Source organism: Notolepis coatsorum (assembly GCF_963971535.1).
Source record: "Notolepis coatsorum genome assembly, contig: SCAFFOLD_132, whole genome shotgun sequence".
In the NCBI taxonomy this organism is placed as follows: Eukaryota; Metazoa; Chordata; class Actinopteri; order Aulopiformes; family Paralepididae; genus Notolepis; species Notolepis coatsorum.
The window spans coordinates 597,501-610,076 of NW_028174855.1; the positions used below are offsets into that span (position 1 = coordinate 597,501).

The window sequence follows — 12,576 nt, forward strand, 5'->3', positions numbered from 1 at the left end:
AGAGATCGTGCTGTGCAGGTGAAAAGATGCAACGGCTGCCTCCTCAAGTACCGGAGGGGACACGTGATGCAAGGCTTCGTCCACATTGCAGCCGGCTTGTGGGAGTCATGGCCTAACAACGTTCGAGACAGGGGAGGGTAGAATTGGGGACAGGAGAAAAAATGGAAAAATGGGGAGAAAAAGTAGATACAAAAAAATATATATATATATATATATCTGTATGTCATGCATGTCTTAAATGTCATGATTAGATTTGTTTAGATTAGATTAGATTTTTTTTTTTTTTTTGATCAAATTTTTTTTATTATTAATTACATGAAACAAGACAACACAATAACCACAGTAACAAAAAACATAACTCCACAGGAGAATAACAAACAATAATAATACAGAATAATAAATTATAAAGACAAAAGAAAAAGAAACAGCGTCCAACCTATCAAATATAGATGGCTACTTCAATAACAAAAAAGTCTTCAAACATGCCAACCTTTCCCCACCTTTACAAAGTGGAGTGACTTAAAAGATTGTTTACGAGAGTGTTGCCGCAGATTTACTGTAGATAGCCTAGGTCCCTTACACATGTACAAGACTGCCAAACTCGCAGAAGGTAAAATGTAAGAAGAAAGAAAATCTTCCTCCAAGTTGGTTGACAGGTCAATCAGTCTGCCAATATTAGTCCCTTGGGGAGATGGCATGTGAATTGACATATAGCGCAGAATAGCTAAATATCAACCCCCCCTAAAATCCCCCCAGTCAAAGTTAAGAAGGACAAGACAAAAACCAAGACAGACAAAACATTTCCTCCTCCCCCTCCCCAGAGACCGCCGGACCCCCCCGATCAAGCACCCCAACCCCGCTCAGCCGCACACGGCGGTCTTTACCTTCTCAGCTGCTGCGAACCACAGGTCAATGACAGCCTGCCCTACCCCAATCACCCGCGCCGTGGATATCTCAAGATAAATCACATCCAATAGAGTTAGGGACCAGTTAATCATTGTAAGCTTCTCAGGCTCCTTCCATCTCATTGCTATTAGCTTCTTCGCTGCTGTGACGCCCGCTAGGACAACCCTTTTCAGTTGTACGGACGCGGGTAGTGTCGTTATATCGTTCAGGAGTAGCGTAACAGCTGTGAATGGGATAGTTAAGCCACACAGATCTGAAAGTTTGTCCGTTATTGACCTCCAGAAGCGGGCCACTGGTGGGCAATCCCAATACATATGCATATAAGTGCCAGTGGCCTTTTGAGAGCACAAAGTGCACGAGAGTCGGTTATCAGTCCCATAGCAAATAGCTTCCTAGGTGTAAGATAGGTCCTATGAATATAATTAAAATTAATTTGCTGGTGATTGGGGTTGCGGGAAGATAATGCCACATTTGCCCAAACATCATCCCAGTCAAACTCGGTAGATTAGATTCTTATATCTGTATGTTGTGTATGTCATGAATTGAAAATGGGGGACCCTGATGACGAAAGTCTTTCTCTGGTCTGCATCCCCTTAACAATTGTGTGTATTGAGCTGTACTGTACTGTACCCATTCTGCAATCTGTTAATTAAAATGTTCAATCAATCAGTATATATTTGTTATTTATTTTTGGTATAGTGCTTAACAAGCATAATTTAATGTTCCCCAATTGTAATTGTGGCCTGTTAAGGGGCAGTACATATTAAAAGTTCCAAAACATCTATTGTGTTTGTATTTGTATGATCCACTATATAAACATACATAGTAATTATAATATCTACATGTAGGGAACACTATGGAAAGTCAAGTCAAGTTAAGTAAATTTTATTTATATAGCACATTTCCAGGCAGCGGTAGCTGGCACCAAAGTGCTTCACAGGCAGGTTGATAAAAAAAAATGTGATGCAAGATATAAGATTAAAAACATAATAAAGCAATGAAAGTAATAAAAACAAAATAATATGATGCAAGATATAAGATTAAAAACATAGTAAAGCAATGAAAGTAATAAAAACAGGTAGGACACGGTAAAACAAAGAGGATAGAAGGGCCAGGGGTCTAGTGGTGATTAAGTGGGGGGGAAGGCCAAGGAGAACAGGTAGGTTTTTAAAAGTGATTTAAAAGCCTGCACGGTCTGGGCGGTCCGTACGCTGAGGGGGAGGCTGTTCCACAGTCTAGGCGCTGCGGTGGAGAAAGCTCTGTCTCCCCTAGTTTTGAGCCTAGTTCTAGGCACCACCAGTAGCAGCTGGTCAGCTGATCTAAGGGATCGGTGGGGGGTGTGGCGGTGCAGGAGTTTGAACAGATAGGGAGGGGCCGTGCCATTTAGTGATTTAAAAACATTTAGGGCTAATTTAAAATCGATCCTAAAGCGGACAGGCAGCCAGTGGAGCGAGGCCAAAACTGGGCTGATATGTTCATGTTTTTTTGTTTTGGTGAGGAGGTGCGCGGCTGCGTTCTGCACCAGTTGTATGCGGGGAAGCAAGGATTTGTCGATGCCCGTGTAAAGGGCATTGCAGTAGTCGAGGCGAGTGGTGACAAAGGCATGTATCACCGTCTCTAGGTTACTATGGGAGAGGTATGCCTTTGTCTTCGCCAGAAGTCTAAGGTGGTAAAAGCTGTTTTTGACTACGGCGCTGACCTGTTTGTCAAATTTTAAATTGTTGATGTGGTCTCTCTCCAACCTTTCTTTGAGGATCTGTCTCTCTTGTTTGTATTTGCTACACTCCACTAACACATGCTCCACTGTTTCCTGCCTACTACAATACCCCCTGATCTCCCCACCGGGGCTCTCTGTCGCTTCTTGTTGTTTCTCGCGTGTTGCCTGGTGGTGGGTGTTTTCTGGGTGGTTTTTGTTTGGCGTTTGATGTGCATTTGTTTGCATTTTGTAGATGTTTAGTTGTTCATTGGTTTTTGCTTTGTTCTGGTTGGGTGCTGTTTTGGAGCGGTCGGCTGTGGGTGGAGGCCGCCCTTGTGGGCTGTCGGGTGTTTTTTGTTCCGTGTTTGGGTCTGCTTCGGAGCCTGAGGGGGTGATTTTTTGGTGGGTGTTGACAATATTGTATGACAAGAGGAGCAGAGAAGAAGAAGACAGACAAGAGGAGCAGAGAAGAAGAGACAGAGACGATAGTAATGTGTTTTGAAGATGAGAAGAAGAAGAAGAGTGTAAACAATCAAAAGTTGATTTACCAGAGACCATACTATGGAAACCATACTACTAGCGTAGTATAAGAACTGAGGAGGGCAGTAATACGCCATGTTGGGTCTACACTGCGGGAAATTCAAAAGAAGAAGAAGAAGAAGAAGAAGAAGAAGAAGAAGAAGAAGAAGAAGAAGAAGAAGAAGAAGAAGAAGAAGAAGAAGAAGAAGAAGAAGAAGAAGAAGAAGAAGAAGAAGAAGAAGAAGAAGAAGAAGAAGAAGAAGAAGAAGAAGAAGAAGAAGAAGAAGAAGAAGAAGCAGCAGCAGCAGCAGTCAGTGTGCATCTTGAAACAGTGCTGAGCGGTACTGAACAGATAGACTAAACAATATAGTTTTCGGCGTTCGAGTCGACTGTGATTTTGCAGACTGGGAAAATACAGTTTTCTTACCTCGTAGTAGTGACGTGAATATTTAGGAAAATAGCTTTAGGACCACTTCTGTAAAGAGAAATAAACCATTTGGATATCTTTGTTTTACACTGGAGCGGCTGTGGACATTATTTCTCTTTATCAACGAACGTACTACTCACAAGTAAGCAACTTTAACCAGTAGAGTGGAACGTCGGCCCTCATATTAGTAAGAGAACACGAAGACATAGAGGCCCAGATCCTGGAGATCCAGGGGATGAAGGCGGCCCTGCTCGAAGAAGGAGAGCAGGGTGTCGGTCTGGACGCCACTGGGTTCTATGATCAGGAGATCTACGGAGGCAGCGCCAGCCGCTGTGCTGTATATGTCACCTCCATCGCTGCCGATGAACAGGAGGATGACGACGAAGAAGATTCATCAACCAGTCTGTTGGGACAGAAGAAGCCGGGGTACCATGCGCCCGTGGAGATACTCAACAGTCAGAAGAACAATATGACCCCTTTGTGGAGCATCGGCCCGCGAAGATCGCAGAGCGGGAGGACGAGTACAAAGCCCGCCGCCGACAGATGATCATCTCCCCCGAGCGGCTCGATCCCTTCGCAGACGGGGGCAAAACGCCGGACCCCAAGCTGCAGGTCAGGTCTTACATGGATGTCGTGAAAGAACAACAGCTGACCAAAGAGGAGAAAGAGATCCGTCAGCGGCTGGCAGAGAAGGCCAAGTCGGGAGAGCTGAAGGTGGTGACCGGCTCCGCTGCCTCTGCTGCTGCCGCGGCAAAACGCAAGCGCCGCTGGGACCCGGCAGCCGAAAATGAAAAACAAATCCCAAAGCGGGACCCCCTCCAACACCACACCCAAGAAAATGTCCAGCCGGGACCAGGCTGATGACGCAAAGGAGACTCCCGGACACACATCCGCACACACATCCCCCAACAGCCGCCGGGACGAGACCCCCGGCAGAGCCAAAGGCAGCGAGACCCCGGGGGCCACGCCCAAATCGCGCACGTGGGACCCCACGCCCAGCCACACCCCAGGCGGCTCCGCCACGCCCAGCAGGGACACGCCGGGGCACGCCACTCCCGGACACGGGGGCTCTGCCACGGGCAGCGTCTGCAAGAACTGCTGCGACGAAACACCCAAGACGGAGCGGGAGACGAGGGGACGAGTCGGCAGGGGAGACGCCCACCCCGGGTGCCAGCAAGAGGAAGCCCCACTGGGACGAGACACCCGCCAGTCAGATGGGGTCCGGCACACCGCTGCTCACTCCGGGGAAGATGCCCATAGGCACCCCGGCCATGAACATGGCCACGCCCACACCAGGTCATCTGATGAGCATGACTCCAGCTGCAGGCATGGAGGTGGGAGAGGGAAATCGACGAGAGGAACCGACCCCTCACAGACGACGAGCTGGGCGCCATGTTCCCTGAGGGATACAAGGTCCTGCCCCACCAGCGGGCTACGTGCCCATCCGTACCCCGGCCCGTAAGCTGTCGGCTACCCCCACCCCCATCGGAGGCATGACAGGCTTCCACATGCAGATAGAAGACCAGCCCTCTGGGAACCTGCCGTTCCTCAAACCGGATGACATCCAGTACTTTGAAAAGCTGCTGGTGGAGGTGGATGAGTCCACGCTGACCCCTGAGGAGCAGAAGGAGAGGAAGATTATGAAGCTGCTGCTCAATATCAAGAATGGAACTCCACCAATGAGGAAGACGGCCCTACGTCAGATCACAGACAAGGCCTGTGAGTTTGGAGCAGGCCCTCTGTTCAACCACTGCTGATGTCCCCCACCCTGGAGGACCAGGAGTGCCATCTGCTGGTCAAGGTCATCGACCCCATCCTCTACAAACTGGACGACCTGGTTCGGCCATATGTGCACAAGATCCTGGTGGTAATTGAGCCTCTTCTGATTGATGAAGACTACTATGCCAGAGTTGAAGGCAGAGAAATCATCTCTAACTTGGCCAAGGCTGCAGGCTTGGCCACCATGATCTCCACCATGCGTCCAGATATCGACAACATGGACGAGTATGTCAGAAACATCACGGCCAGGGCCTTCGCCATGGTGGCCTCCGCCCTGGGCATCCCCTCCCTGCTGCCCTTCCTCAAAGCCGTGTGCAAGAGCAAGGACTCCTGGCAGGCCAGACACATGGGCATCAAGATCGTTCAGCAGATCGCCATCCTCATGGGCTGCGCCATCCTGCCCCACCTCCGCAGCTTGTTGGAGATCATAGAGCACGGCCTGGTAGACGAGCAGCAGAAGGTCAGGACCATCAGTGCTCTGGCCATCGCTGTCCTGGCCGAGGCTGCCACGCCCTATGGTATCGAGTCCTTCGACTCCGTCCTCAAGCCCCTCTGGAAGGGTATCAGACAGCACAGAGGAAAGGGTCTGGCCACCTTCCTCAAGGCCATTGGCTACCTGATCCCTCTGATGGACGGCGAGTTCGCCAACTACTACACCAGGGAGGTGATGCTTATCCTCATCAGAGAGTTCCAGTCCCTTGATGAGGAGATGAAGAAGATCGTACTCAAGGTGGTGAAGCAGTGCTGTGGTACTGACGGTGTGGAGGCCAACTACATCAAGATGGAGATCCTGCCACCCTTCTTCAAGCACTTCTGGCAGCACAGGATGGCCCTGGACAGACGCAACTACAGACAGCTGGTGGACACCACAGTGGAGCTGGCCAACAACGTGGGCGCGGCAGAGATCATCTCGCGCATCGTGGGCGACCTGAAGGATGAGGCGGAGCAGTACAGGAGGATGGTGATGGAGACCATCGAGAAGATCATGGGCAACCTGGGGTGCGGCCGACATCGACCACAAGCTGGAGGAGCAGCTCATCGACGGCATCCTCTACGCCTTCCAGGAGCAGACCACTGAGGACTCTGTGATGCTGAACGGCTTCGGCACGGTGGTGAACGCTCTGGGGAAGCGTGTGAAGCCCTACCTGCCGCAGATCTGCGGTACGGTGCTGTGGCGTCTCAACAACAAGTCAGCTAAGGTCCGTCAGCAGGCTGCCGACCTCATCTCCCACACAGCCGTGGTCATGAAGACCTGCCAAGAGGAGAAGCTGATGGGTCACTTGGGAGTGGTGCTGTATGAGTACCTGGGAGAGGAGTACCCCAAGGTGCTGGGCAGCATCCTAGGAGCGCTGAAGGCCATCGTCAACGTCATCGGTATGCACAAGATGACCCCACCAATCAAAGGCTTCCTCGCCTGACGCCCATCCTGAAGAACAGACATGAGAAAGTGCAGGAGAATTGTATCGATCGCTGACAGGGGAGCTGAGAAGCTACATTCTCCCCCTTGGTCACATCATCCATAAATACCACCTCAACTTCCACTGCTATTGCGACGACACCCAAATCTACATCAGTACACAATCCCCCCACAGCCCACATCGAATCCTGCATTACCGAACTCCAAACTTGGATGACTCACAACTTCCTCAAACTGAACAGTGACAAGACTGAACTTCTCCTTATTGGCACCAAAACCACCCTCACCAGATCCGGACCCATCACACTCACCATCAACGACTCCACCATCACCCCCTCCCCCCTAGTCCGAAACCTTGGTGTCCTACTTGACTCCACCCTCTCATGTTTGTACTCTTGCTCCCGACTATTGTCAGCGACTTTGGGTTATTGAGAAGCGCTATATAAATTAAATTAATTATTATTATTTGAGTACGTGTCGGCCAGGGAGTGGATGAGGATCTACTTTGAGCTGTTGGAGCTGCTCAAAGCTCACAAGAAGGCCATCCACAGAGCCACCGTCAACACCTTCGGATACATCGCCAAAGCTATTGGTCCTCACGACGTGCTGGCCACGCTGCTCAACAAGTCCAGGAGCGACAGAACCGCGTCTGCACCACCGTGGCCATCGCCATCGTGGCCGAGACCTGCTTGCCCTTCACTGTGCTGCCGGCGCTCATGAACGAGTACCGCATGTCGGAGCTCAACGTGCAGAACGGAGTCCTGAAGTCCTTCTTGTCCGAGTACATCGGGTCACAGCGCTGCTGGAGGACGCGCTCATGGACAGAGATCGTGTCCACAGACAGACGGCCAGCGCCGTGGTCCAACACATGTCGCTGGGCGTCTACGGCTTTGGCTGCGAGGACTCCCTGAACCACCTGCTCAACTATGTCTGGCCCAACGTGTTCGAGACGTCGCCCCACGTCATCCAGGCCGTCATGGGGGCTCTGGAGGGGCTGCGGGTGGCCATCGGGCCAGTACTGCTTACAGGGTCTTCTCCACCCGGCCAGGAAGGTGAGGGACGTGTACTGGAAGATCTACAACTCTATCTACATCGGCTCCCAAGACGCCCTGATCGCCCACTACCCACAGGTCTACAACGACAAGAAGAACCCTTTCGTCCGCTGCAAGCTGGAGTATGTGGTGTAAATACAAGTTCATGCTCTCTCTCTCTCTCTCCTCACTCACAATTCTGTCTCTCTCCCGTATCTCTCTCCTTTGTCCTATCTATCCTGTCATTTTTTATGGTTATTATTATTTAGCCTCGTTGATCTTGGTAGTGGGTGACCAACAACAACAACAACAACAACAACAACCCTGACGCCACATTCAGCCTCAGCCGGCACCAAAACACCAATTGATTTCTTTCTTTCTTTCGTCTTATATTGAAAAGAAGTTGTAAAATTAGGGGAAGCATAAAACAGAACAATGTAGAGCCTGTATGTATTTCTTGTTTTGTTTTAATTCTCCGTATGTGTTTCCAGTAAGGAGTGACAGAGTAAGTAGCCTGCCTAAATGAACGAGAAAGAAGTCAAGTGGAATTGTTTAAACTAATGTTGTTGTGTTGGTTTCACTGTGTACCGCTAGGCCTCAGTGCTGCTCCCTCTGCTCTTCTACCAGGCAGACTACACCTGTTCTTATCACAATGTTGCTTTATTTGACTTAATACAAATGTTTGTGTATAAAATTTAAAAATAAACCATTTGGATATCTTTGTGGGCATTATTTTTCTTTATCAACGAAAGTACTACTCACGAGTAAGCAGCTTTAACCAGTGAAGTGGAACGTTGACCCTCACGAAGGTGGCTAACTGAGTAAGCCTGACTTCAGCGGAGTAAAACCCGGATCAGCTCTTTTTACTTTAGTCCATGTTCCAGATTTGAAGAGGGTCCATGTTTTACTCAGTGCAGAAGTCAGGCTTACTCAGTTAGGGCCCGTGTCCACCTGGCTCACAAAAACACTGATAGTGCGCCGGCAGCGCTGGCATGAAGCGCATCTTGTAGATGACAGAAAGAAATCTACAGCCATCCTTTTATCGTTTTTTCATGCCGCGGTTTTGCACATATTATAACATATTTTAATATCTTTATTGTATATTAATTATATATATAGTTATTGCCTGACACCACAGTTCGCCCTTTGCTTTTTATTAGCTTTTTAGTAGTGTATTCGTGTAGTTATTATTATTAGTGTATTTGTGTTTTGTCGCGAATCTCAATGGCCCGTCTACTGTGGGAGACAGCCAAGACAGGCAGGCAGCTCCGGTGTCAGGTTACAAACAGAGTGGTAGATATGAATGGCTGTGATTGGTTGTCTGAAAATGAGCTCAGCGCATCGCTCTGAAAAGTTAAGAAAGTTTCAACTTTCGGCCGCACAAAAAAGCTGAAAAAAGAAGCCGACTGCAGCGCACTTCCTATAGGCGGCGCATGCGGCCGAATACGCTCTCTCCCCATTGGGATACATTGAAAAAAGACGCGTGAGGTCATAAATATGAGGCAGGTGGACGCGAGCCCTTAGCCAGCTTCGTGAAATACCGGTTGTCTGATTGTAAGCATGTTGTTGCTAGGTTAGCTAAAGAAGCACAGAATCAGATCTTCTAATTGAATCCACCTCATGACGTTCTGTGTTTCTGATGACTGTTTTTTTTGGTCTGTCGGGCCTTGCTATAATTATGTCTCGCTCTATATTCGAGATAATGACATAAATAACTTGAGATCTCGAGAAAACAAATTAAATTACCTTGTTATCACGGGAAACAGAGTGAATAAAAGGTGTGGCAGTGAAAGGGTTAACGGGCGGGTGGATAAAACCTGACACTGCACACACTCTTGGCCCTTTGCCATTTCCATTGGAGTGGATATTGTTGTGTCGGCCTTATTGCCACTATTGTGTGGTTTAGATACTGTGTTGCCTTTTGCCATTGCCACTGACATTGTGTGGACTGGATTATTGTGTTGGCCATTGCCACAGTGACTGTGTGGATTGAATATTGTGTTGGCCATTGCCACAGTGACTGTGTGAATTGAATATTGTGTTGGCCATTGCCACAGTGACTGTGTGGTTTGAATATTGTGTTGGCCTTTGTATGTTCCACTGTTGGGTGGTAGGTTAATTTGGTTTACTCTTGGTAGCTTCATTGTTTTGTATTGCTGGTGTGCTTACCATGTAAGCTTGATTGTGTCTTGTGGCACCAGTTATTTGTAATAGCCCTGATTGCTTGTGTTTGTTGTGCTGGGTGTTATCCAAGTTTCCCCAACTACGTGGCTGTTTGCTTGTGTTTACCTTGTTGTTGTTTGTCTTATGGTATATCCCTGTGTGTTCTCGCCTACCTTATCCCTGATTGTGTGTTTGTGGGTTTCCCCTTTTGTTTATATAATTTACTTTTGAAAGCGCTTTATTATTTCCTCATACCGGGACCTGTGCTAAATGCACTCACTGAGATCACCTGGACAACAACCCAGTCCAGGTAGATTTATATTATTATTAGACCGTTGTTTGTAAAAGACAGACAAACAGACACACACAGCCAAATAAACAGATACAATAAGGCAGACAGACAGACAGACAGACAGACAGACAGACAGACAGACAGACAGACAGACAGACAGACAGACAGACAGACAGACAGACAGACCTACAGACAGACAGACAGACATACAGACAGACAGACAGACAGACAGACAGACATACAGACAGACAGACAGACAGACAGACAGACAGACAGACAGACAGACAGACAGACAGACAGACAGACAGACAGACAGACAGACAGACAGACAGACAGACAGACAGACAGACAGACAGACAGACAGACAGACAGACAGACAGACAGACCTACAGACAGACAGACAGACAGACAGACAGACAGACATACAGACAGACAGACAGACAGACAGACAGACAGACAGACAGACAGACAGACAGACAGACAGACAGACAGACAGACAGACAGACAGACAGACAGACAGACAGACAGACAGACAGATAGACAGACAGACAGACAGACAGACAGACAGACCTACAGACAGACAGACAGACAGACAGACAGACAGACAGACAGACAGACAGACAGACAGACAGACAGACAGACAGACAGACAGACAGACAGACAGACAGACAGACAGACAGACAGACAGACAGACAGACAGACAGACAGACAGACAGACAGACAGACAGACAGGAATAGACAGTAATAGACAGGAACAGAATAAGAGCTAAGCTAAACAAACGCAGTGTGACAGTGTGATTTCCATGGTGTTTGAGGCACAGTGGGGATTATCTGTAGAGCAGCACAGAGACAAACACTACTGTAGTGACCTTTCATCTTGATGTCAGGCCTCAGAGCTGCTGTAGTGACCTTTCACCTTGATGTCAGGCCTCAGAGCTGCTGTAGTGACCTTTCACCTTGATGTCAGGCCTCAGAGCTGCTGTAGTGACCTTTCATCTTGATGTCAGGCCTCAGAGCTGCTGTAGTGGCCTTTCACCTTGATGTCAGGCCTCAGAGCTGCTGTAGTGACCTTTCACCTTGATGTCAGGCCTCAGAGCTGCTGTAGTGACCTTTCACCTTGATGTCAGGCCTCAGAGCTGCTGTAGTGACCTTTCACCTTGATGTCAGGCCTCAGAGCTGCTGTAGTGACCTTTCACCTTGATGTCAGGCCTCAGAGCAACTAGGAGGGAGGGAGGGAGGGAGGGAGGGAGGGAGGGAGGGAGGGAGGGAGGGAGGGAGGGCTCAGAGAAAGCAGTGGAGAGATGAGGCTTGAGGCAGGATTGGGAAATGTAGAGAAAGTCCCTAAAGTCTTGAGGAGGGATTTCCAGATCAGCTTTGTTTTTCCCAACTTCAATAGCATTTCAATGTACTTCAAAGTAGAAAGGAATTCCTTTCTGATGTGGGACAACAGTTGATATTTTTGTTTGTTTTTTGTATTAAGGATAGAGTTTACTCAACTCAACTCAACTCAACTCAAAGTTTATTTATGAAGCACATTTAAAACAACCGCTGTCAATAAAAGGCTAACACAGGCAATTCAATGTGGCACAAAAACATATCATGGTATACAGAACCATACTACAATATACAACAATACAAGAAGTACAGTACAGGGATACATGTTAAAACATACCATAATACAACAATATACAACAATACAAGAAGTCCAGTACAGAGACACATGTTAGAATCGGCTGCCCAGCCTAACCTGAGTTGAACGCCAGGGAGAAGAGGTGGGTCTTCAGAGAATACTGAGAGATCTAGGGTCTGAGCAGCAGCAGCTGATTGGCTGATCTCAGTGCCCGGTCAGGCAGCAGCTAATTGGCTGATCTCAGCGCTCGGGCAGGAGCATGAAAGTTCAGGCAGATACCGAGGTGCCAGCCCATGTAGAGATTTAAAAACACAATCTCTTAAAATCAATTCTAAAAACTGACAGAATGACAGCAATCAATCAATCAAACTTTGATTTATATAGCACATTTCATACAGTCAGTGCTTCATAGAGAATCATTGGAAATAATAATAAAAAAGGCAAGAAATAAACAAATAATAATAATAATAAACTAATAATAATAATAATAACAATTGCAACGTTGGGCGTCCGCTCTAGTGGCTGAGCGGGCCTCTACCGTCCCCTGGTGGGCACATCTATGTCTACCTGCCTTAATGACGGCACCTGTTACCTGGTGTGTGTGTTAGTCGTGTCTTCTGATGCCCTCACGTGTCTCACCTCTATGTCGGTAGTTCACTGAACCATGCCGTGAGTAAGTATGGTGCATTCCCGTTAACCCTTTCACTGCCACACGA

The 12,576-nt window shown here is 48.1% G+C and overlaps 1 pseudogene across 1 annotated transcript in view; it reads left to right on the forward strand.

Moving 5' to 3' along the window:
* LOC311247452 (splicing factor 3B subunit 1-like) overlaps nucleotides 1–7,931 on the forward strand; it is a 28,620-nt pseudogene extending 20,689 nt beyond the window's left edge. The window contains exons 2-3 of the transcript in view: nucleotides 3,737–6,814; nucleotides 7,216–7,931. The product of the transcript in view is annotated as a splicing factor 3B subunit 1-like (transcript). The remainder of the gene's footprint in view (nucleotides 1–3,736; nucleotides 6,815–7,215) is intronic.
* Nucleotides 7,932–12,576: the final 4,645 nt, after the last annotated feature.